Source organism: Rattus rattus, chromosome 8 (genome assembly GCF_011064425.1).
Source record: "Rattus rattus isolate New Zealand chromosome 8, Rrattus_CSIRO_v1, whole genome shotgun sequence".
Taxonomy (NCBI): Eukaryota; Metazoa; Chordata; class Mammalia; order Rodentia; family Muridae; genus Rattus; species Rattus rattus.
The window spans coordinates 48,894,672-48,918,782 of NC_046161.1; the positions used below are offsets into that span (position 1 = coordinate 48,894,672).

A 24,111-nucleotide genomic window follows, 5' to 3' on the forward strand; every position below is an offset into this window, starting at 1 on the left:
AGTTCTAGGACAGCCAGGACTCTATAGGGAGACCCTGTCCTCAAACAAACAAAATAAATAAAGCAAACATGACCACAAGATTTGGATCCTACCAGAAGCTATCTGGTTTCTAACCAAGGTATCTATTGTACATTTCAAGGCCCATCAAAAAGATCACCTGTTGCATGAAATATAAAAGAAATATGAATCCCACACTACCATCCGCAGGGCACTGGTGGGCAGGCGGGCCTGGCCTGTTCTCATATTTTTTATATCTCATGCAACAACCACCCCGTATCTATCTACGGAGAACAATAGGCTAAACAAACTCCCAGCTGCTCTTGGCTGCTTTAGTTCCTGGTCCCACTTTTCCGTGTCTACACTCTCAGGAGACTTAACTTTATGGCGCTTTGGGCTGAAGAGATGCCTTGATGACTAAAACCATTCTTCCTTCCAGAGGATCCAGGTTTGGTTCCCAGTACCCATCTGGTGGCTCACAAGGATCTGTTAACTCCAGTTCTAGGGATCTGACGCCATCTCTGGCCTCTGTAGGCACTGCGTGCATGTGGTACACGGATATACATGCAAACACTCATTTGTTTGTACTTATATATCAGGGCTTCACTGCCCCTCCAGAGGGATGGACGGTTACAAAGCCCAGCGGTCCCTGGGTCAGCACAATGGAAGATCATAAATAATGTTTATCCAATCACACTCCTGGGGGACGAGATATTAAACTTTGCCAAAAACCTTTCCTTTCTCTCTTTGATATGATTGCGTGATTTTTTTTTTGTCTTCAAGACTATTTAAGTGTTCCGATTATGGGGTTGGGGATTTGGCTCAGTGGTAGAGCACTTGCCTAGCAAGCGCAAGGCCCTGGGTTCGGTCCCCAGCTCTGAAAAAAAAAAAAAAAAAAGTGTTCCGATTACATTTATTGATTTGTGTTACATTGAACCAACCTTTCATCCCTGGGTTGAAACTGAGCTGATCATGGTACATGGTCCTCCCTGTGGTCTTGATTTTCATTTGTAGGTATTTTATTGAAAAAAAAATTGATCCTGTTCTTGCCTGGTTGTGGTGTGTGGCTTGGTTCTGTTCCTTTCCAGGCTTTGGATATTGGTGGAATGGTTTTCAGGCTGTTGGTGTCAGCTCTTCTTGTTACTACTTAAAATGACAACCGTGAGCTGCTTGCTCTCTGCCTAACTGCGAGCCCAGAATAATGGCCAATGACCTAAAACCAACTTCCTCAACTCCTACAGAGAGAGCCCCTATCCCACTTAACCCAGTGACCCCCTTTTTGGGAACTCACAGGTTGCCTCTTTTCATTGTGTTTCAACAAATTCTGCCTCTTTATTCTCTTACTCCCCCATGTCACCGTTTCACATGGCAGGGGAAGGTAGGGGAAGCAGTCAGACCATGCAGCAGAGTGAGCATGCTCTGCCAGAAACATAAGTGAGCACATATGTGTCTTTCCACAGTGTCAGAGTTTATTGAGTAACAATAAATTCACAAGGCTTATCAGTTTCAATGGCATCCATGTTTTGTATAGTTCCCCTGCCTTAGTAACACCGCTGGGACAAACACAGACTGTTTTACTCCACTCTTTTTTTTAAAAAATGTATTTGTGAGATTGTGCCCATAAGCCAAGATGTCAGGTTCCAAGTATAAACCTAGTCCCTGGCCACTCTCCCCAGCACTGTCAACCCAGCAGAGAACGGTGCGTCTCTGGAGACCTGAATGATGCTTGAGCATGAGGGCCTGACTTAGGGAATATCTGCTTCAGTCCAATGACCCCAAATGCCAGAAGCACAACCAAGATCTGCCTCGATGTGTTGGACCTATGCGAGACCAGCAGATGCTTGCCCTAATGTCAGACCCACTCCCAAGAGCTCACTTTTAGGAGCTGTGGCAGCATCTGGGCCCTCATCTTCTGGTATTATGTTTTCAAAACAGATACGAACAGAAAGGAAAGACTTATCCAGGAAGAAAAATGGGACCAAACATTTAACTTCTATTACGTTTGGCAGGGATGACTCTGTTCTTACATAAATCTACTAATCATTGGCGGGGGGAAAGATGTATTTATTTTTACTTTATGTGCATGAGTGTTTGCCTGTATGTGTGTATATGTACTGCATCCTGCTGCCAGCAGAGGCCAGAAGAGGACATCAGATCTCCTGGAACTAGGCTAATAGATGGTTGGGAGCCACCCACCATATGGGTGTTGGGAACTGAGCCCAGGTCCTCAGCTCTGAGCCACTAAGCCACCTCTTCAGTTTTTTTTTCCTCCTTCCAACCTTCATTACTGCTACTACCTCATATCTCCCAAAACACAGTAACTATATCCGTATGTGTGATATAGAAGGACTACCAGAGGCTGCAGCAGAGTTCAGGAGGTTTGAGGAGTGAGTTGATGGATAACAAACAAGACCAGGTCAGGATGGAACCAGGGTCTGGGAGCAGGAAAGGGTCCAGAGCAAGAAATGGGGTCAGATGCAGATGGATGAACAGACAGACTGACGGTAGTCAGGGAGACCGCATCCACAGCAGGGAAAGCAAAGGTCCAAGGGTGGTTGGGGGTAGGGTCCTTGATGTACACACTCTGGGTGTATTGGTTGGGTGTGGTGGCAGGCCACACAGTGTTAGGCTTCCCTTGCTTTATGGGGCCCAAGTGAGTGAGTTCATCCTTTCCTTAGACCTGGTTTCCACGATGGGATTTTAGTACACCCACATGCTCCTGTCTCACTCACCCCAGTGCATTTATAAGTGGCTCCCACCTATTCTCAGGAACAAGTCCAGGTTCTGTGGCTAGTGTCTGATGGATAGTGCAGTTTCTGGGTTCACCCCACGGCTGCACTCATTCTTCTCCCCACAAAAGGAGTCAGGAGCTGCTGGTAAAATGGAGTCTCCTAGGGCAAGGCACAATCTGAAAGACAATGAGAGGCTTAGCTAGGGTGTAGGGCGTAGCCTGATCTCAATCGCCTGGAGGAGCTGCCTGGAGGAGGCAGCTCTCCCCTTGCCTGAGGACAATGTCAGAACTGGGAACACGAACTCTCATCAGAATCTGTCCCTGCCATTTTGTGCACCCCGCCCGCACCTTTCAGTTGAGGACAACACCCCCTACATCACAGCGCATGTAGGCACAAACCAGTCAAGAGAAGACCCAAGGGACAGTTTCTCACATCTTCGCTGACAGTGCCTTTCTCCGCTCCCCCGCCCCCCACTTCCTCATCTGGGCTCCACATGCCTGGTACCCAGAGTTTCTGCCTCAGACTCCTGGTTGTTATTTACCTCCTTACCTGCTCGCAGCTCTGCAGGATGATTAGGCTCTGGTGTTCTCCCCTTTTCTTCCTGACTCTGGAAACTTTTCCACCCCAAACATAGGAGGTGATGATTCAGACATTGCCTGTACCTGTCACACCACCACCACCATACTTTTTTAAAGTTTATTTTGAAATAACCATAAACTCACAAAAGTAGCAAAGTGTGTGTGTGTGTGTGTGTGTGTGTGTGTGTGTGTGTGTGTGTGTGTGTGTGTGTAGGTGCCAGCATGGGGTGGGGATGGAGCAGGAGGAGGCAGGGCAGAGGGCAGGGCATCCAACAGGACGCCCTACATCGGGGAAAGGACACCTTCTCTGTCTGTTTGGTTTGTCCTGTTCTCTGTCATCTTTTATGAAATGCTTCCAACACCATCCCAGCCAGAAGAGGCCGTAGCTTCCTCTAGCCATCGCCTCAAAATACATGATGTTCACCCAAAGTAGGAAACCACTAAGTATGTGAATAAATAAGTCCTGTTTCAGGGAGTCGTTTAACTTTTAATTGAATTATTTCATATTCAAACATAACGAGGACAAAATAATCTCATTTGCTTAAATTTTAAGTCTTACCCCCACCCCACACCCCACACCCCACACCCCACACCCCACACCCCACCCGCCCCAGACAGGGTTTCTCTGTGTAGCCCTGGTCGTCCTGGAACTCACTCCACAGACTAGACTGTCCTTGAACTGAGAGATCTGCCTACCTCTGCCTCCCAAGTGCTGGGATTAAGGCGTGTGTCGCCATCACCCAGCTCAAATTTTAACTCTTCTTAGTGTGTGAAACCAGTCAGCAAATGAATTGGCTTTCTGAAGTCACTGACAGGCTTTTAAGAAGGCCATAAACTTACAAATAACAATTACAGAGTGTTTTGATTGCCGTGATATGAACAAGTCGCGTGAGAGAGAGAGAGAGAGAGGAAATGGAGAGCGGAAGGAAGAGTGAGTGTGAGGAAGAAGAGTGAGAGCCCGTGACTTCTTTTTAAAGTGGTGTAGCAACACTGGCCATCTGCCCTACTCCGAGCTTAGTTACTAGTGGGGGTGGTGAAGTGCTAGAGGCTTTCCCGAGAGAAGAGGCAAAGAACTCTTCAATAACAAATCGTTACAATTGTAACCAAAGATGCCGTTATATCTAGACTGCCTCTGGTGGCCACTTTCACATGCAGTGTGGAGTACTCTGAACTCATTGGCTTTTACAGCCTCTCATTAGTCTGGGAAATATAGGTTGACTCTGATTTTTACCTATGTCAAGACCATACATATATTCTTCTTTCTTTTGCTTTTCTTTTTTCTATTTTTTCCCAAGACAGGCCCTCACAACCTCGGACTCACAGAGACCTACCTTTGTCTCCTGGGGTTAAAGGCATGCACCACCCACCATGGATAGCTAAACAATTCATTTTAATCTTATGTGCATATGCGTGTCCCTGAGTGCACATGTGTGTGGATTTCCACAGAGGCCAGAAGAGGACATTGAATCCCCTGGAGCTGGAGTTACAGGTGAGTGTGAGCCTCCTAATTTAGGTGCTGGGAATGGAACTTAAGTCCTCAGAAAGAACATTATGTGTTCTTACCCAGGAAGCCATATCTTCAGTTTCTTATTTTCTTCTTCTGCGAGAGACAGTGAGCAGATGCCTCAGCGTCTCTTTAAAGCCCAGGGCTCGACCACCTGTGCCTGGGTGCTTGGCTCTTTCCTTGGGGGCTCTTCAGTTGAGAGCCAGAGTTCTCAGCACTGCCCAGCAGAGTTTTAGTATATACCAAACACCATTCTCCGATCTCTGAAGTGAGTTTAGATGGAAACAGTACTGGACTCATTCAGTTTGGTCTCAGAAAGTGAAACTGGGACGAGTGAGAGCCAGGTAAACACAGCTTCAGGTCCAAGTGAGAGAAAACTTCTATATAGACCACCGTCCACTGGAATGGTGCCATCAGGAGGTGGTGAGCATCTAATTGGCAGAACCAGTGTTCAACGGAGTTCCTGGTTTGTACTCATCTGAATCCCCTCTAGTCAACTGTAACAGAAATCCGTGTGTGATGCTGGTGTTATTGGAGCTTTTAGAGGGGGATGAGGGGTAGTGTGCCTCATTAGTAAGAGGAACAGATAAAGAGGTCCTTGTCTCCAGTTGGTTCTTGATCAATCAATAAAGAGCCAATGGCCAATGGCTAGGCAGATAGACTGAGGTGGGTCCTTTTGATTTGTGCAGGCTAGGAATGGGGAGAAAGGAAGACAGAGAATCACTGTGACTGGCAGAGAAGGATACGGACATAAGAGCTGCAGGAGAGAACGCCAACCGGCCATGTAAGAATTCAGGTCAGTGGCCGCTGCCCACTTCCCCACTGGGCCTGGGATAGCAGAGGAAGGTTTAGGAGTTTCAGGAGTATCGGAGGGAGTGTTTGCTAGCAGGGGAAGGAAAGTTTAGGAGTACCCAACCTTTGAGCTAGTCACAGCATGTGAAAACTCAACTGGTGTGTGTGTGTGTGTGTGTGTGTGTGTGTGTGTGTGTGTGTGTGTGTGTGTGTGTGTGTATGCCAGTGAGACCCTCCGGAGCTAAATGTGCTGTACCTCTCCATTTGATTATGTCTGCTCCAGCATCTGGCCCCATCCACGTGGGTAACTGCTCTCACCTGAGGCTTTTGTTCTTCTGGGAACCCAAAGTGACTGCACACTTAGGTCAGTAACTTGTCTCCATGCCTTCAACCTGGAAGGAGATTGAGGTAGGTTTGGTAGCCCAGTCAAACAGCAGTCTGAGCTAATGTAGCATAGCTGAGTCCAGAAAAAGGGCAGAGTTGCCAGGTTGTTGTTTACCTGGTGGACTTGGGGGAGGAGTCTGTGCTTTTCAGCAAAAACAGTGTGGTGATTACTGTTGGGGTTCAGGAATCACTACACAAATCATAGGAACACTGATCTCAGCTAAGCAAAAATAGCTTATTGAACGTACACTAAGACTGATCAATCGGGACCATGAGAAAGGACTCGGGAGCCTAACTGTGGCACCAGTCTGTTCTTCGGGCAAGCTTTTTACAGGCAAAGCAAATCCAGTAGTTCAGAGGCAAGAGTGGGGGCAGTGCTACATTTCGGCTGACTTTTAAGCTAATTGGTGCTGAATAAGGTAAGAGGGTGGGGGACGGGTGATGCACAGGGGAGTTTCAGAGCATTGAGATAACAGAGCGTGAGTAATACAACCCTAGTATGTGACCTTTTAGGAGAAGTGTTCAGTGTCAGTTATGGAGAGTTACTTCTGGGAAGTGGGGTCTGTGAACCTGAACTTAATTTCTCCTTATGAGCAAAATGGAGACTGAATACAAAATGGCCATAGTTCTGTTAAAAGGAGGCCTCAGCAGCTATTCTTGGTTGTCAACTTGTCTGTATCTGGAATGAACTAAAAAACAAAAATTAAAATGAGATTAAGAAAAGAAAGAAGGGGTTGGGGGATTTAGCTCAGTGGTAGAGCGCTTGCCTAGCAAGCGCAAGGCCCTGGGTTCGGTCCCCAGCTCCGGGAAAAAAAAAAAAAAAAAAAAAAAAAAAAAGAAAAGAAAAGAAAAGAAAAAGAAAAAAAAAGAAAAAGAAAGAAAAGGACAGATGGCGGCGTATTTATGGGGGATTTTTTTTCTTAATTAAATCATTTGAAGTGGGAAGACCCATTTTTAATCCAGATCGTCTGAGGTGGGAAGGCCCACCTTTTATCTGGACCACATCTGCTGGTCCTGACATGGAAGGACATGGAAGAGGAAGTTCTCTCTTCAGCTGCTTGCTCTCACTCTCACTGGCAAGTCAATTCTGTCACTGACGTTAGAGCCTACATCTTTAGGATTCCAGTGTCTACTGACGACCAGCTGAGACATCCAGCCGCGTATGCTGAACAACCATAGATTCTTGGGCCTTCTGTTAGTAGGCAGCTACCATTGCACTAGCAGGACCACAGTCATTCTGATATATATCCATGTCATCCATGTATAGATGACAGATAGATGATAGATAGATAGATATAGAGATTTGTTCTGTAAGTTCTGTTCCTCTAGAAAACGCAAACTAATACAAGCAACTTCTAAGTTACTGACTTAATCGTATTGCCCAATCACTAGCTCTCTGAAGAAGAAGCAGACCGTGGAGCTGTCACTGCTCTAGACAATGGTAGGCTGGGCTTAGATTGTGCAATGTGTGAAAAATAGCAAATATCCAGGTGTGGAGGCACATGACTTTAGTCCTAGCACTTGGGAGGCAGAGGCAGGTGGTTCTCTGAATTCAAGGCCAGCCTTGTCTACAGAGCAAGTTCCGGGACAGCCAGGGCTACACAGCCTGTCTTCAAAAACAAAACAAAACAAAAATAATCAATAAAAGAGAAAAAAGAAAAGAAGAAAGAAAATGAAAAAGAAAAATAGAAAAATGCTCAGTGCACAGACATATCCAGTGTTAGGAGCCAATGCTCACATTGAATTCTGCTAAAAGGAGAGGGGCTCAGAGACAAAATCAGGAGGAGAATGTCAGCGGTGACACAAGGAACAGAAGGACTGTGTAGGCTGAAGCTCCAGAAGGTCAAAGGTGAGGGGTCCTGAGATAGGACTGGTATGAAGCAATGTTGTTGCAGGGTCCTTAGAGTCCAAGTGAGTCCTTCCAACCCCGCTTCTTCCACTCAGTCTTTCCCTGGGTCTGCAAGGGATGCTGATAGGAAGGTACAAAGATTGATGCCATGTGCCCACAGAGAGAGAGAGAGTGTGTGTGGAGGTGTGCAAACATGGAAGACGTCAGGAAAAGCAGGGCACTGGGTGACAGATTAGACGGGCAGGCTCATGTAGCTGGAGAAAGTGGGGGTGGCATTCTGTCATCAACTCTGGGAGCTCAGGACCTGTTTGGTGACTTAGATGACACAAAAGACCCAGGAGGTGAGAAGCCAACAAGAATGGAAATGAGTACCCTGGAGTAGGATGTCAGGAAACTCAATATCAGGCTAGAGACTTCTGACTTTTGTACAAGGACTAGGCGTTTGGAGCAGGAAAGTGAGTGGAATTAAAGCTGGTGTATCCAGAAACTAGATGGGCTGTGGAGTGCAGAGAGAGTACCAGTCAAAAGACAAGGAGCAATCTGGGCAATCTAGACCACTGAAAGCCTCGGGATCAGGGGTGTAAACTTCAATTCTTTCTATGAAACACGGTATGAATATCTCTCTGCATGTCAGGACTAAGTCATCACATTCTCATAGACAAGGCTTCTTGCTTTAACAGTGCACAAAGACACTCTGGGCTGTAAAAGCAAACAAAAAGTCAGGAGGTTGTGTGGCATCTGACCCCAGGATGAGATGTCATCTCTAGAGCCACAGAACCCTCTGCCCCGAGGAGTTGAAGGTCTGCTGTTGTCTGGGTTCATTTCTGCTCTTCCTAAACAATTTCCATGTCTCTGCTGCCAGCAGCGTAGTCACAACCACACCCAGGGAAAGACTCACTGGGAACACTTAGGTGCTCACTTTACAGCCACCAAGGCCAATGGGAGCTCTGGATTTTTTTCCTTGCTGGTAACATTCTCTGGGTTCAGAGAAACGAGTTAAATCTCTTTTTGAGCATGCCTGTGGGGGACTTGACACGTGTCAAACATGCTACATACCACATGCTAATCCTAGACTCTGGGGACACAGCCGTGAACAACACAAGCTAGCCCTCACTGTTCAGCCCACACCGCAACAAGAAACAGACAGGAGAATCAGCTGCGTGGTGCACGAAATCGTGGTAATGGGCGTCAGGAGAGAGAAAGCAGGAGTTTGTAGGAGAGCTGGGCTGTGCCATACATGTGAGGTATTCTGAGAAGGTGTTTCTGGACACAGACCCAGACCGAGTGAAGGAGGAAACCCTTGTGCTCCTGGAGGGAATGTTCCAGGCAGACTCCCACATGTGGAAAGACCTAGAGAACAGATTGTGTTCATTGTTCAAGGAACAGCAAAGCAGAGTGAGGCTGGCCCAGAGCAAGGAGGATTTGAAGATAAGGAACGGGCAGACTTGGGCAGGCCTACCCTGGTGAGGAACACGGCTGTTGACTGAGTGGCACAGCCACTGTGGCTTTCTGAGCATGGGAGGGCAGGTGTGGCTCACACCCTCACAGAAGCCTCTGGGAGCTTTGTTGAAACAAAGGGGCTGCTATCATTCAGAACTCCCACCAGGACTTTTCATTTTGGCATGATAGTCTCCCTGTGTTGCCTAAGGTGGATGCTTCCAGACTCCAAGGGTCTTTCTTCTTCCTCCTCCAGACCTCCAGGACTAGAAGAGAGCATCACTGTGCTATAGGATGGTATGTCTTAATTGGTTTTAGCCGATGGGCCCAGGGTACCAGGGAGAGTAAGATTTTAATATCATTGGCTTTAAATGAACAGACTCCCAAAGCTAGGGTTCCTACTGAGTATGACCCCTCTGGGTAAATTTATCACATTAATTATTTACATGTGTGTGCACATGTTTGCGTACAGGAGTTGGGTCTCTCCTTCTACCATATGGGCTCTGGGGATTGAACTCAGGTCATCAGGCTTGGCAATTGCAGCCTTTACCTCTGAGCCATCTGTTCAGTAACAGTCTCCTTCAGAGATTGAAACCTTTCATACAGAAGGGAAGCTCCTCAAACAGAAGATAAACGACTCAAAATAGCTTAGGGAAGTCCCTGAAACTGAGCAGATTTACTAAGTCCCACCCTGTCAGAGTAAACAATAGTTCCTCTCAGACTAGCAGAGTTGCAAAGCCTATCAAAACAACTCTCAGAGAACCAAGCTGAAAGGAAGACACTAAAAGCAGACCAGCTGAGCTGCCCAGATGAGGTTTATTTAACACTGATGGAGAGAGTGGAAAGGACAGTCTCCAACCTGCTGAGCTGCCTGCAGGCTGTGCAGTGTGCTCCAGGGTCCCAGCCTTGTGAGTTGTCACCCATTCTGGTGTGGACTTTGGTGATGCAGCTGTCTTTGAGTTATTTCTGTTCCTGTGAGTAACCCCTGACCCATACCCTGGTAAGTAACCCCAGTAAAACTCATTGGTTGGGTTGGAGAGCTGTCTCGGCAGTTAAGAGACCAGTTGTTCCTCTTGAGACTGGGGTTCAATTCCCAGCACCCACATGGGTGACCTGACACCCTCAGGCAGGCAAAAAGGCACATAAAACACCAATGCACATTACAAAAACAAAAACAAAACTCATTGGTTCACCGAGTTGGACTTTGGTGGTATCTGTACCAAGCTTGGTCTTGGCTTCCTGTCTGGGGTGAGTGGACGTCACACAACCCTACCTCACTAACCCTCTTACAATGTTTTCAGCAAGGGCAGCTCGTTTGTGAGACCTACTTAGCCTAGTGGGATGGCTGCTTTGCAAGTTTTTGTTGTTTGTACTTCTGAGTAGTGGGGTTTTGAGACAAGATCATGTGTCTCAGGCTGGCCTTGAACTCCTTCATGATCCTCCCACCTCTACCTCCCAAATTATAGGATAACCGGCATGCATCACTATGCTGGGTCTGGAGAAGTATCTTTGAAAAGACTTTTGAATTTCTTGCGGTTCTAGAAGGTATTGCTGAGAACTTTATGCTAGTATTATTTCCTGGGTAGTTTGTTAAATACTGATACAGAGGCTAGACACAAGTCTACAGCTCTCCAATGGCAAATACTTCATGCTGCTGTCCCTCCCAGAGGCCATTGTGCCCAATAGCAGCCCACACTGTAACTCCTGAGTTTGGCTCTGGCCTGCAGAAACCCATAGAGGAGCCTTGCCAAACCTGGGATACTGGCCTGCATTTCCAGAGACAATGTGGGCTGGACAACCCAGCCTCCTCTCCCTGATGTACATCATTTCCGGGATGACTCTGGGATTTGGCGGGGAGGGGGAGACCAGTATGCAGAACAATCAGGGAGAGGGTTCTCTCCACTCCTTTTTCAGCCATACTCTTTCTCTGTAGTCCTACTTAGCTGGGCATTCCCTACATAAATAACCCAGGCTGGCTTCAAACTCATGACACTCTTCTGTCACCAGCTCTCCGCTGTTGGGATCACAGGCAAAGGCCACCAATCCTGATGTCACAGCCTCTGTATGCTCTGACATTTTAAAGTCTCTATGAAATATGTAGATTATATTGAACATGGCTTTCATATCATCCCAAATTTCTTCCAGATTCACTCTTTCTCACCAAGACATCCTACTTTGGTGCCCAGCCGCAGTCCTCTGACCATCCTGGAAAACCACAGTTTGAGGCCTTTCCTGGGCACCTCCCATCTTCAGGCGCTGACTTTTGGAGCATTTTAGTCTTCTTCGGATTTCATTAAGACTTACTTCTAGTTCTACCAACTAATGAGTCCTAATGAGGGGTTGGCTGTGCGTCGTAGCTAATAATCACATTCGTCTTTAAGGTTATTTCAAGGATGCAAATAGTTTGCCCAAGCCATAGAGACTAATGAGTGGATCGACCCCTTGACAAACCTCTATCTGTAAAATATTGACATTGTTACAATGGCACCGTTGGTACCGAGAATTGGCGTCCCACGGGATGAAAAAAGCAACAATCACATTATTCGCAAGCTTTAAGAGGGAAGAGAGACACTCCTGTATTTATTCACCACTTATACCAAGTTCCCCAGGAAATATCTGCAAATGGGAAACCCTGGCTTACCTGGCTCCACCTGGCTCGTGACTTCGGTAACAAAAGACCAACTCAGAGATCTGAATTAATTAGGGAGAAACTGAGAAGACCAGCCTAAATTCAGGATAAAAAGGCTGGAGAAGTAAAAGACAAGTGACCACCACCAGGTGGGTCCAGTGTGTCACCCATCCGCCGAGGTCATGCTCAGAGAGGTCAAACACTGTTTACTATCTTTTTCTAAAACATGGGATTGTCCAACAATCCCATGACTTAACTGTGGCCATGCAGTTACAAAGTGGCCAGGCCCAAATCCAATATGGCACTACATTACAATTCATAACAGTGGCAAAATTACAGTTATGAAGTAGCAATGAGAATGTTATGGTTGGGGGTCACCACAACATGAGGAAATGCATCCCAGGGTCACAGTATTAGGAAGGTTGAGAACCACTGATCTAGACAGTGTCTGAGCTATTTAATAACTGGCAGGGATTATTAAAAGTATCAGTTACATTCTTTTAATTTTTTATGTGTATGAGTGATTTGCCTGCATGCATGTCTGTGAATCACATGCATGCGGTTCCCACAGGACCGTATTGGGTCCCCTGGGGCTGGAGTTACAAATAACATTTGCTCTTAACCACTGAGTGGTCCCTCCAACTCCCATCAGTTACATCCTTTTGATGCAAACTACAACAAAGGAAACAGAGGGGTGGGGAGGTAGCTTAGTATTAGAGCACCTAACTAGCATGCACGAGGCTTTGGGTTCAGTACACACACACACACACACACACACACTCACACACACACACACACACACACTCACACACTCACACACTCATATACACAACACACTCCTGCACTCACGCTCTCAAACTGAGCCAGGCATAAGTCTGTAATCCTAGCATTTGAAAGGTGGAGGCAGGAGAATCTCTGTGATTTCAAGGCCCTCATAGTCTATATAAAAGGAAAAGAGGAAGGGAGGGGAGGTCACAAATTGACTTCAACTGTTGTCAAACATAACTGCAGTGCTTTAAGAGACCTAAATGGCTTTTCTACAGCAAATCTGTTTGCAGTTCTAGAATAAATTTGGCAATAACTCTTTCTTTAAAACAATGAACCAGGTATAGTGGTGCGTATCTTTAGTCCCAGCACTCAGGAGGCGAGGCAGGCAATATGAGGCTAGGCCTGTCTGTATAGTGAGTCTCAGGATAGCTAAGGCTATGTAGAAAGATCCTGCCTCAGAAACAAGCAAACAAACAACAACAATAATATAATAAAAACAAGTGTGTTTTGATGACTTAGGCAGAGTCTGTTGGCTTTATACACAGATTAAAAGAAGCAAAAAAAATTTTTCCTTCTAAACTTGAAGCTGAGGGGGCACTTTTCACCACGACAACTAAAACTGACTGACGTCTTGGTAGGTTTGTTACCTCTCCCCATAGCTTCATTGTTTTAGATGGTCAGATAGTTTACTTTTGGAGGGGTGGTCTGGGGCTTCAGTGTAATGTCACTTTGGTTTGGTCTGGTAAGCCCAGTGCAGAGTCTGAACCGGTGGTCTCATATAGTTTACTATTAACATTATTATGTGCTTATGTGTGTGTGAGAGCACAGAAGCATGTCATGGCCCACATGTGGAGGTCAGAGAACACGGTACAGGCATTCATTCTCTCCTTCCGCCTCATGGGACCTGGGAATCAAACTCAGGTGGTCAGGCTTGGCAGGAAGTGCCTTTGCCTGCAGAGCCATCTCAAGGTACAGTGTGTTTGCTAAACTCTACAAACAGTCTGTTGGCTCATATGGCAAGATGAAGCTCTTACAGAGAATGAGTGAGGCCGACTTCTGAGATCAGTGTCTCTCTGGCTTCTCTGTCTCTGCTATTCCACAGGGACGAGGGGATCTGCTGCTCCAAGCTCAGCACTGTAGTCTGTCTCAAGGGCCTTCGGTTCCTCTGTGGGTTACACAGGAAGAATGTAAACCTAATGCTTTGCACTACTTAAAGCTCGTCCTTGTGCTGTCCAAATGCTGGTTTCTCTGCCCTCAAATCTTGTTCCAATCAGGACATGGCATTGTAATGTTTACATCAAGAATCTTCTGTCTCAAGTGTGTGTTAACAATCCTTACCATTTATTCTCTGCCTTGTCAACAAAAGCTGATCACCCAGTAGCTGGGCAGAAGAGAGAATAGGGTGGAACTTCTACCTGCTGAGGGAAAGAAAGAGTAAGGGGGGTCAGATTGAGGCACAAGGAGGAAGAAGGAGTTTATGAGAGTTCTGCTGAAGAATGGGAGATGCTAAATGCAAGCATTATAGGGACGTTGGCCGGGAGGTAGCCAGATTAGCTTAGCAGGTTAGGATAGATTATTTGACTTCCCAGGTATTGAGGTGAAACTTGAAAGTAAATTATGGTCTCTCTGTGTCATTATTGGAAAACTAGCTAGGATAAGGAAACACAGCCACTGTACTAATTTACTGTATACATTTATATTAAAATTAACATTCACAGAAGAAGGCATGGGCTCCTTTCCCGGCAGCCTCAGTGAACTTCATCACAACTTGTTTCATGTGCTTAGGTTATAGCCCAATTCCTGAACCAAAGCCTGTGTCTAGTAATGGGTCTGTGAGTGAGAACTAGGGAAAGGTTTTAAATTCAAATTACAAAGTTGTTTGGGGGGTTGGGATTTAGCTCAGGGGGAGAGGGCTTGCCTAGCAAAGGCAAGGCCCTGGGGTCGGCCCCCAGCTCCAGAAAAAAAAAAAAAAAAGAAAAAAAAAAAAAAGAAAAAGAAAAAAAAAAGAACACTGACTGCTTTTCCAGAGGTCCTGAGTTCAAATCCCAGCAACCACATGGTGGTTCATGAACATCTGTAATGAGATCTGATGCCCTCTTCTGGTGAGTCTGAAGACAGCTATGGTGTACTTATATATAATAAATATATCTTTTTTAAAAAAATAGTTTGGGCAGGAAACACAGGGAATTGAATATCAAACGTTCCCAAACATGCAGATAAGCAAATAACGGTAAGAGAAAATGTACATGTTTGGTGCAAATGCAATTCTCCCCAGATAACGTCAGTCTCTGGGTATGGAGGCTGTCCTTCATGTTAGCACCATCAGTGACTCGAATTACACCGGCAAGCACTCTGTCACTCAGCCATATCCCTAACTCTCCTCACTCTCACCCCTGCCCCTTTTACTATTTAAGACAGTGGCTCACTAAGTGGACTAGGCTGGTCATAAACTTGTTTTTTGATACTGGACTCAGCCTTCTAAGTAGCTGGCACTATGGTCCTGTGCGACCCCACCCAATGCTGTGTGTTTATTGTCGCTGTTGGTTTTCCTGCATGTCTGTACATTACATGCGTGCTTGGGGCCTGCGGAGGGCAAAAGATGGCATCAGGTCCCAGAGAGTTGCGGATGCTGGGAACCGAACTCAGGTCTTCTGCAAGAGCATTAAGTGCTCTTAATCGACGAGCCATGTCTGCAGCCCCACAATTGCATGTTTTTGTTGTTGTTGCTTTTGCCTTTGCAGCTGAAAACATCCAAACTGGGCATGATGCCTAATAAAAGCAAGACTCTACATGAGACAATGTGTGTACAGTACTCAGTGAGGTTTAATAGTATGTTTTTATATGTTTATTATTATATACACCAACCTCATTTACTTATGAGCTCTTCAAGGGCTTCTGTGACTCTCCTCAATGTTCTAGAATGTTATTTAGATCATGTTGGGCCCTGCCCAGTGTTAGGGTTTAAATCTTGGCCTGCGCCCGGACAGAACATACCAAGCTAATATTCTACGTGGAGAGGTTTAATGAAAGAAGAAGAGGAGAGGAGAGGAGAGGAGAGGAGGCCAGCCATGGGCATGTGGAGGGAAGGGGGGATGGAGAGAAGGGGACAAGAGCAGAAAACAAAGAGAAAGCAAGAGGGAGAGGAAGGGGCAAGCAGCCCCCTTTATAGTCAGGCACAGCTGGCAGTTGCTAGGCAACTGTGGGGCGGAGCATACCTGGCTGTTCCCAGGTAGCTGTGGGGGGTGGAGCTTAGACAATACCAACACTCAGAACTATCCCATGCTATGTAAAATGGTGAGTCTTCAGACCACTTCTTGTCCTAGGAGATTCCATTTTACAGGGAGCTTTTTATTCTATTTTGAAAATGGAGGATGTATCTGCACCTTGGTGGCTATGTAACATCATTTGTCAGCACAGACCACCAGCATATTTGTTAACAGCACAGACTTTTAACAGCATGTTCCTGAAAATAGAATGGATACCATCCTGTAGGTTTATCAGAGTAAATGGGGTTGATAGGAAAACCAGGGCAAAGAACCTATCTGGGAGAGGGAACAACTGTTTCACCTGTACCACATAAAGAAGGGGACACCAAGCACTGTGATAGTGATGGCCCCCATCTGACACCTGCTGTGTGCGTAAGGAGACTGACAGAGAAGGCTTGACTGTCCCAGGGGCTTCAGTTTGGCCCAGTCTCCACCGTTGACACAGCCTATCAGATTACCATCTAACTACTTGTTGGCCCCTCTGCACCTGCTATCGACCCATCTGCCATTTTATTTGCCTAGACACAGTCCTGTCCTCCACCTCTACAAACTCCGGTCACCTTGTTTGTACAGCTGAACGCTGGCTAGACAATGGCCTGACCTACAGCCCAGGCCTCTAGCAGGTCTCCAGCCAGGGATTCTTGATGCATTCCTAGCAGCTTCCCAGCTTCTGGTGCTTGACACCCCTTGAATTCTGCTGTGGTCTCTTTAACCCTCTGTGGCCATTCAACAACCTACACATGTCCACATAGACAGCCAAGTAGAGTCATTTACCATGTTATGTACAAGATGTCCGTGAGTTAATATTGGTAATTAAGGTTCGAGCAAAACCATGTGTTCATTCTGCTCAATATCAAGGAAAGAGGCTCTGCTTGGCAAATTGCTGCCAGCAAAACCTTTTGACTTTTATGAATTTTTATTATTCAGTAAACTCCAAATTATGGAAAAATAATGACATGGGATGCTTGTGACGGTTGTAGATAATAAGTGAATTGATCCAAAGTGTAAAGATTACAGTTTCACAAGAGCAAGGGTCACTTTGTTTTTGTTAGCCCCAGCCAGCCTTCGGTGACTCAGCACTAGAAGAAGCCACCGTCTTCAGCAGCTGCCAAATGCAGAACCTGTGCCCTTAAAAGGCCCTGGGGATCATGGTCCACTGTCTTGTTCTCCGTCTCTGTCTGTCTCTCTCTATCCCACTCTAAGCTGACTTTTTGATTCCCCCTCCCCCCAGATCTCTTGCATGGCATCTGCTGTGTGCTATGACCTGCCAAGGTTCTCAGCTGCATAAACACTAACATTGGTTGGTACCTGTGACTCAGGAGAATATCCCGGTGCTTGTGTGCTTGGGGGAAGGTCTAAGCCACACTGGGATCCTAACTCTCAACTCAGGGCCCTCTGCAACGGACTCACCTTGGCCCTCCATCCATTACCAGTAGTTGATGATCCCTCTCAGTCGGCTTAAATGCTTCCCTGAGTCTCTGGGGCCCGAAGTACCCACCTCTTCATTTTTTAAGTTTGGTTATCACTTTTTGGCTTCATTCCAAAGTCTTGATACCAGGCAGAGTCTGTCCTCAGGCTTAGCCAGACTAACTGCTTGTGCATTTAACAGTTTCTGCCTTCCTCGTTTGTGCCCCCTCTCCCCTCCCCTGTGCTAGAGAAGCCTTAGATTTTAAGCCTCGGACCTCCCTGTCTACTGCATCATCTATCTGTACCTCTGGACTTTCCTTGAGGATACCTCTCGGAGAACCTCTGACCCCTCCACCTAGCGCCCAATTTAAGGGCCTCTAAATGTATCCAAATTTGCTGTTGAATCTGGCCTCAATAGCCCTTAGATAATCAATCCAAATGTGGCCAAGCAATGGGGGAAGGAAAAACTCCCAACTCCGATTTGGTTTTGCCTGGTCAGAATGACCACCCCCACCCCACGTGTAAATGTCCTGTCTTAAGTTGGTCGATGGATCTGTATGTAAGTTTGTTGCAAAGTGGGAGCAAGAGCCGGACTTAGCCCGAGCAGGGAAAGCAAAGGAGCAGGCTCGCTGCAGATGCACACACCCACAAACACCAGGACTCACCCTGCAGCTTAGGCTCCGAACTGAGCTGCTCATCTAAGCCCACCCCCATCCCCCCTATGCAATCCCACCCCGCACCCGCACTGTGCAAGCAAAGGTGTGTACAGATCTTTTGTGAATCTGACTCCAAATTCTAGAATCCAATTCTTCCGCAGCAGCTTTCCTCTGGCCTGCAGTGCCCTCCATGGGGGCATCTCTGTGTTTCTCTGGCTCCTGCAGTCTGCTGCACCTCTGATCTGTCGCAAGTGGACGTCTCCCCTCCCCCTACCCTCTTCCTGGCTATCTCTAACTTGCAGTTCCACCTCTTCAGCTCTCAGCCCCCTCCTGGGGCTTATAGGAACACCTGCAGGTGTCATTTTGTGACCCTTTCTCTCTTCCTCCCCGAATCAGATTTTATTACTACAGCTTGGCACCCTTGATTTCCAAATTCTCAAAGACTGCAACAATGTCTGTCACAACAAACAATCCCGAAGTCGCTTATCTCTAAGGTTCTATTTCCTACTCTTAAAAAATCTTTTATCTAAATGATTTCTCTGCACTCTGCTCTGAAAAACAAATCTCTTAGGACTGTGCTGTAAACGCTGTTTCAGGATCTGTAAACTCATTGAATATGGCTAAGAATCTGTAAAATCTGTAACAAAGTTTGGCTTTAAACTTGTAACAAAAGGCTTATAATCAAAATCTATGATAGATAATTTGAATTTGCTACAATAGATAAATGATCACATACTAGATATGTGATTCAATTTTGTCTAGAATATACTGTACGTGTAACTTAGACTCGACTCTTATTTAGGAAAAAAATTAGATGTTTCTAAACAGCAACCCGAGGCCCTCCTCCATCTTGGCAGATCAGCTTCATCAGTATGTATGCAGCCACATGGCTGGCAGCCTTCTTCACTGAGGTTGCAGTATGTGTACCATGTGCCTTCCCCATCTTAAGCTGACTGAATGATATAAAGCAACAAGTATAAAACCTCTCAGTCCTAATGAGCCCCTCCTTTATTATTGTATCTCTTTTTAAACTAAGGAAACAGCACATCTCTAAAATATTTTTTTAAAGATGTATTTATTTCATGTATGTGAGCACACTGTCGCTGTCTTCAGACAGCCCCAGAAGAAGGCATCTGATCCCATTACAGATGGTTGTGAGCCACCATGTGGTTGCTGGGAGTTGAACTCAGGACCCCTGGAAGAGCAGTCAGTGCTCTTAACCGCTGAGCCATCTCTCCAGTAATTATTATTATAGTAATTATAGTAATTATTTAGGCTCCTATATTCCTATATAGGTTTTTTTTTCTTTCTTTTTTTTTTTTTTTTTTTTTTTTTGGAGCTGGGGGCGGAGTTGGGGGCCCGAATCCAGGAGCGCTCTACCACTGAGCTAAATCCCCAACCCCTCCTATATAGGTTTTAAGGTTAAGCCTAAAATCTGATATTCTTAATAGATAAATAATCCTCAAACTCCTCAGAGACCTGTAGAGTATGGCATTTAAATGTTTAAGTCTCGGGGTTGGGGATTTAGCTCAGTGGTAGAGCGCTTGCCTAGCAAGCGCAAGGCCCTGGGTTCGGTCCCCAGCTCCGGAAAAAAAAATGTTTAAGTCTCCCATAACAGACATGCCCCTTCCTAATGGGAACATAATGGTCTCCGAATTTCAAATGGAGCACGGAGACTCCACCCGAATTGTTGTAATGCTAACTACTGGGAAAAACTGCCTCACTGGCCACCAGGACTCGGCACAAACTGGGGTTGATTGCCCTACTTGCCTGATCAAACTAAATTTCCCAAGTTCCTCTACAGGAAAAATCTCAGAGCTGGGTCTGACAGTCAAAGGTCATGCTGCTCTATTCAACAGCTAAAGATTGCGTGCTGTCCTATATGATGGCCTCAGATCTACAACAACTGCCCCCAACAAAGCTATGGAGACCACCATAGCCCAACGTAACCTGTCTTAGGCAATGGGGAAGTCTCTGTCATTTTAATGGATAAGTGGGACATTTAAATTATACTTCCAGCTATAATTTATCCTTCTCTGATCTCCGAGGATGTTGATTGAGTATGCCTTCTCAGTTCTTTTTCTGTGTAAATATCAGGCCACAGACCTGATATTTCCTAGGCCTCCAGCCTAGAAAGAAACAGTTTACCTTGCTACCAAACTCTAAAAAGAGATAAACTCACAAAACAGGTTTCAAAATAAAATTTCGCTATTTTTTATTTAAAGGAATTTGCTGTACAATGACTGCCCTAAATTATCAAGCACCCACGTCTCATGTTAAATAATTGGATTTTAAAAAGTTTAAAGTTTATGCAAGTTATAAAAGGTCTAAGATATGTAAATGCAATTTATAAAGCTTTAAGAACATATTTTAAGGTTCATAAAAAAAATAACAAGAGGTTCAGATTTCATTCCCTCTCTGTGCTATTGTTACTCACTGACTACTATTATAGTCCCAAGCTCAAAAATTTAAATTTCCTTTGGTTGTCTTCTAACTATAGAATTAAAGACACTTCTCCTTGTGCTAAAAACATCTCTGTCCAATCTATATATACCTAAACTTCTGGATGGAGAAAAGTGTGTTCACGCTTTAACTCAGAATAATTTTGGGGCTCCCAAACTTTTACTATGATTCAAAGGCGTGAGTTTAATGCCTTTTCTACAATGCAGATTTCAGTACAGACTGCAAACAGTAGTAATGCTAACGTATCTGAAATTTTATCCTCTCTTTAAAAAGAACATTTATGTCAGCTTTATGGAGCCAACTTGAGTTGTGTGAATACCTCTCTCAGGACAGACAGACTCCAAATTGCCACCCATGTCAACCAACAGCCTGCCTTTCTGCCGACTGCCTCTTCCTGAGGGTGGGATCTCTACCCCTCTTCCCCTGGTCTTGGGACTTCCCTCCCCCAGCTGTTAGGAATGTGGGTCTGGAAGTTTCAAACGTATACCCAAAATTTTAAAAATTCCCTAAACTCTTTATCTTCTGCCCCAATATATATGTTCCAGCAACTGACCAGTTCCCAGTGCTCCCTCAAAAATCTGCATCCTGGACAGCTTCAATGCAGCTGGCCCCAGGACTTGGCTAGCATCCCAGCTTTCTTGGGTCCCCAAAGATGTTGATGCCCCCCAGACAGCAGGAAGCAGTTGAAAGGTCACGGAGCCCCTGTCCCTGCCTCGCCATCATTCCTTCCTATTTCCTTACCTTTTATAATAAACACAAGGTGGAATGTTAGCCCCTGCTCACCTCGGTGACTCAGTGCCAGCAGCTACGTCACCACCACCCACCAAGTGCAGTACATGTACCCTTTAAAAGAGGCTGTATACCAGCAGGGCCTGCTCTCTGGCTGTCTCTGTCTGTCTGTCTGTCTGTCTGTCTGTCTGTCTGACTCTGACTCTGTCTCTCTCTCTTGTCCTGATCTAAGGGGACCTTTTCCTCTCCCCACCCAATAAATCTCTTGTATGAAATCTGTTACATGGTGTGATCTCTGTGGCATACCCTGACCCCTATCCGCCAAGGTACTCCACTGCATAAATCCTAATTGTTTTAGTTCAAGGTATACTTTCCTGTCACCAAAACTGGCCTCAAATTCAATATGTGGCCAGGGTTGGCCTTGTGCATCTGATCCCCCAGCCTCTATCTCCTAAATGCTGAGAGCACACACATGCACTACTGTGCTTGGCTTGTCCCTGAGTTTATTAAACCACCTTCCAAGTGTAGGAATTACAGGTATGGCCACAAGGCCTGGCCCCGCTAGTCGATTTTTTTTTCCATCTTTATTAAATTGGGTATTTCTCATTTACATTTCAAATGTTATTCCCTTTCTTGGTTTCCAGGCCAACATCCCCATAACCCCTCTCCCTCCCCTTGTATATGGTTGTTCCCCTCCCCATCCTCCCCCCATTACGCCCCCCCCAACAATCTGGGGTTCAATCTTGCAGGGACCAGGTCTTTCCCTTCCACTGGTGCCTTACTAGGCTATTCATTGCTACCTATGAGGTCAGGAGTCCAGGGTCAGTCCATGAATAGTCTTTGAGTTGTGGCTTAGTCCCTGGAAGCTCTGGTTGGTTGGCATTGTTGTTCATATGGGGTCTCGAGCCCCTTCAGCTCTTTTAGTCCTTTCTCTGATTCCTTCAACGGGGGTCCTGTTCTCAGTTCAGTGGTTTGCTGCTGGCATTTGCCTATGTATTTGCTGTATTCGGGCTGTGTCTCTCAGGAGAGATCTACATCCAGTTCCTGTCGGCCTGCACTTCTTTGCTTCATCCACCTTATCTAGTTTGGTGACTGTATATGTATGGGCCACATGTGGGGCAGGCTCTGAATGGGGGTTCCTTCAGCCTCTGTTCTAAACTTTGCCTCCCTATTCCCTCCCAAGGGTATTCTTGTTCCCCTTTTAAAGGAGTGTAACATCCACATTTAGTTGAATTTTTAAAATTCGAGATATTTTAAAATTCACCTGTGCCAGACAAGAATGTTCCTGTGCCACACAAAGAAACATATGAATAAGGACAGAGTGACGTGGGAAGAGAGCTCACTCCTGTGCAGGATCCTGTGTGCTGTCGGAAAGTGAGAGAGCAAGCGTGCCAGGGCAAAAGGTTCACGTGGTGGTGGCTGCTAAGTCTCGTCTCACTGGAGGGGGCTGGGCCTCACAGTCTGATGCAAGCGGCTAATTTATAATCTGTGCAGAGTAGTAGGTTGATAGAGACAAACTTCAGGAGTGTTCAGGGTTGGGGCAAATAGGCGTGTAAACAAGAGTTGCATAAGATGGGGGGGGGTTGTGAAATGTTGATCAAAGGGGTGTGCTCAGGAAGGGAGACAGACCCTGACAGGAAGTGCATCGGATCTTCTGCTAACTCAGGTACTGCTGTGTCTTTCCCCATTGCCTGGGGCTGATCTCACAGTCTTACTCAACTGGCTCTATTTGGTGCATGGGAAATGACCTCACCAGGCCATCAAATTCCAAGAATGGAGCAGTGGACCTTTGTGCAAACAAAGGTTTGACCGGGTGGAGGGTTAAAACATTTACATAAACGTCTTACAATGTGGGGAAGGTAAAACGATTCTAAGTTCTAGTTCTAACTGCAAGCTTTATGGGATTTGATAGAAGAGGCTCACATTTGATATTTCTTACCCCTCCTCAAGTCCATCTCTGAGGGCCTCACGTGAGGTTTAGGTTTAAGTAGAGGGCAAGATGTATGCTTGATTTGACAGTGCTGGTTGAATGTGGTCTTGCCCTTTATTATTGCCTAGGCTATAGTCTGTCCTTTAAGTTGTCAGAACTATGTGGAAAGTCAGAACTGTATGAAATGTCGTTTTAGGACACTGGTTCTCTTCTGACTGACAGAAGACTTTAGCTTTTTTCCTCTTAGCATGAGATTTCTGAAGAGATTCTTTTAACTTCTGGGGACCCTTTGTTGCAGCAGCTTGATAACCAAAAGGGGAGGGCACATAAGTGTCTCTTCAGGATATCTTCATTCCTACTGGCATGTTTTTAACAGGAGATTGATTCAACTTGGACACTCTGGGAACAGATTAAGGAGCCCAGCTGTTCAGTGTCTAGTTAGACATTAACAGGCCTGGAAGGCACTGCGGAGGGATCCTGGGAGAGCTGAAGTTACATTTTAAGTTCAAATCACTGTGCCTAAGATGTCTATAAACAAAAATGCTTCCAACCTGTTAGCCCACTTGCCCATGGGCAGCTAACTTCCAGGAACTCTGGGGGCTGTTGTTCATAATCTTTCACTTGTAAACAAGCTTGGTTGGCCCAGCTTCACAGGATGTGCTTGATCACCCAAAGGCAGGAAGTACATCAGAGTGTATGCTTGCCCCTGATTGGATGAAGGCAGGAAGTACTTGCCTTGTGGAGTTTGCCTTTATAAGCCTCTGGCTAATGTAATTTGGCACCATATTCTGGCAATCCCAAGCATAGAATTACTTGGCCATTGCCCATCGTCCTGGCCAGTATTTAATAAAGCTTGCTTCAAATAAAATGAACAGAACTTGTTTTTTGGCTTTCTGTGGTTTCACTTGTGACAAACTGTTCCTGTTAACTAAAGTATGTCAACCCAGAAGGTGGTGGTGGTGGTGGTGGTGGTGGTGGTGGTGGTGGTGG

The 24,111-nt window shown here is 45.8% G+C and overlaps 1 pseudogene; it reads left to right on the plus strand.

Annotated features, from left to right (window-relative positions):
- Positions 1 to 1,627: 1,627 nt before the first annotated feature.
- On the plus strand, positions 1,628 to 2,012 carry LOC116908172 (annotated as a pseudogene).
- The last annotated feature ends 22,099 nt before the right edge of the window (positions 2,013 to 24,111 follow it).